Source organism: Sinocyclocheilus anshuiensis, unplaced genomic scaffold (genome assembly GCF_001515605.1).
Source record: "Sinocyclocheilus anshuiensis isolate Anshui unplaced genomic scaffold, SAMN03320099.WGS_v1.1 scaffold1231, whole genome shotgun sequence".
NCBI lineage: Eukaryota > Metazoa > Chordata > Actinopteri > Cypriniformes > Cyprinidae > Sinocyclocheilus > Sinocyclocheilus anshuiensis.
Window position 1 is genome coordinate 1,616,269 of NW_015536698.1, and position 2,402 is coordinate 1,618,670.

The following is a 2,402-nucleotide window of genomic DNA, read 5'->3' on the forward strand; positions in this document are numbered from 1 at the left end:
AGGGTAAAGGTGATGGATTGACCAAGCATGTCTCCAGACCTAAACCCTATCGAGCATCTCAAGGTCTCTAACATCCACCAGTCCGTGATGTCATCATGGAGGAGTGGAAGAGGACTTGAGTGGCAACCTGTGAAGCTCTGGTGAACTCCATGCCCAAGAGGGTTAAGGCAGTGCTGGAAAACAATGGTGGCCACACAAAATATTGACACTTTGGGCCCAATTTGGACATTTTCACTTAGGGGTGTACTCACTTTTGTGGCCAGCGGTTTAGACATTAATGGCTGTGTGTTGAGTTATTTTGAGGGGACAGCAAATTTACACTGTTATACAAGCTGTACACTCACTACATTACATTGTAGCAAAGTGTCATTTCTTCAGTGTTGTCACATGAAAAGATATAATAAAATATTTACAAAAATGTGATGGGTGTACTCACTTCTGTGAGATACTGTATAATAAGGCCCTATTTTGTACATTATTTATGGAATGTGTCATGATATTTTGCATACACTATGGTTACCATGGTAAATTTTAATAAAGCTGTAATGTTGGCTTACACATGAAAGCTATTCACATAAATGTTGTTTGCTATTTTCACAGAACAAGTTCTACTCAACAGAAGAAGGAAGATGGGTCTGAATAGAGTTTTTCCAATTCTTCATCGTGTTGCTGCTCTTTCTTCTATACGCAGTACAACGGCATTAAGACATTCCCTTTGTAAGCCTACTGTAAAACTGTGCTATGCCTCCCTCTGCAACTTCCAGCAGATGAAATCTGTTTCAACAGAGACTGCCTTAAGCCATCACATTTCAGACCTGACTGACAGAGAGAAAAGACTACTGACCAAGCTTTATGATGAACTTATCGGAGGTCAAAGGGCAGCTCTTACTGAATCTATAACCTTTGTGGAGACCCAGCATCCAAGGAAGAAAGAGTTGGCCCAGGTTCTGCTTCAAAGAATGCTGGCCTTCCGTCAGGAGCTGGAGAAACGCAATGGTGGAAATCCAGTGGCCTTCAGAGTGGGTCAGTACGGTGACGTGAACTGTAGGAGTGAAGCTGAACCTTATTGCTGTTTGCATGATTGCCTCAATCTTCAATCACATCTTTGTATGTATGACTTCAGGACTGTCTGGTCCCCCTAGCGCTGGAAAGTCTTCATTCATTGAGGTCGTTGGGAAAATGCTTACAGGAAGAGGACATGAAGTGTCAGTACTGGCTGTGGATCCTTCTTCGTGCACAACTGGAGGTGAACAGACAGAAAGTGTCAAAACGTTTTGGTACCAAAAGATGCTTGTGCCAGTTTTGTCTTTCTACTTTAGATGTTTGGATATGTATACATGAGTCTGTAAGCCACTTTAGTCGGTTTTTATGTGGTTACAAATTTTCATCTTGACATAATTGTGACCCTGGACAGTCTGGACCACAAAACCAGTCATAAGGGTCAATTTCTCGAAATTGAGATTTATACATCATCTGAAATCTGAATAAATAAGCTTTCCATTGATGTATGGTTTGTTACGGTAGGACAATATTTGGCCGAGATACAACTATTTTAAAATCTGGAATCTGAGGGTGCAAAAAAAAAAAAAATCAAAATACTGAGAAAATTGCCTTTAAAGTTGTCCAAATGAAGTTCTTAGCAATGCATATTACTAATCAAAAATTAAAGGCAGAGTAAGTGATTTCTGGTAGCCAATGTTGATTATTTGAAATCACCAAAACAAACACGCCCCTACCCCAAAAGGGTCTTGCCCCTATTTTGATAGCTCCGCCCCACATATACGTACGCAACCCAGGCAACAATTAGTTCTGTGAAACAAAGCAAAACCAATGTTACACCGTGTCTACGGACGTGAGCGGCGAGGCGCAACATATCCCCGACAGAAAACTGCTGCCGGGTTCTATTTATGACGTATTGACACAAATTTCAAATGGTTTTCAACGGTCGTTTGATCGCGTCCAGTGTAGGCAGACTTTAGCTGTTGCAGACACGGTGTTACTCACCTATTGAGAAGAAACAAAGCAACCTCTGTGTCCGATCGCAGGCCTCCGCTCCTTGAGTTCTCTCCAGCGCTGGAAAGCTGATCCGATATTTACACGGGTCCTACTTCTTGCCTTATCGTTCCTCAGACGTTTTCCTCTTTTGTTTTTTATCCGCCATCTCTATCTTTCTGTCGCTCGGCTCGGCTAATGTCCGTCCTATGCACTGAAAGCTCTCTCCTCCACATCACGAGTAGACACGCCCCTTATTGCTGATTGGCTACAAGTTTGTTTTGCGATTCGGCCCGAATCAGTTTTCTAAAGTGTTTTTGAAAAATCACGGAAATTTACTCATGGAACATGATCTTTACTTAATATCCCAATGATTTTTGGCATAAAAGAAAAATCGATAAAATCGATAA

The 2,402-nt window shown here is 41.6% G+C and overlaps 1 pseudogene; it reads left to right on the forward strand.

Annotated features, from left to right (window-relative positions):
• The window catches only part of LOC107655209 (methylmalonic aciduria type A protein, mitochondrial-like), an 11,070-nt pseudogene that overhangs the window by 2,082 nt on the left and 6,586 nt on the right, over window positions 1-2,402 (forward strand).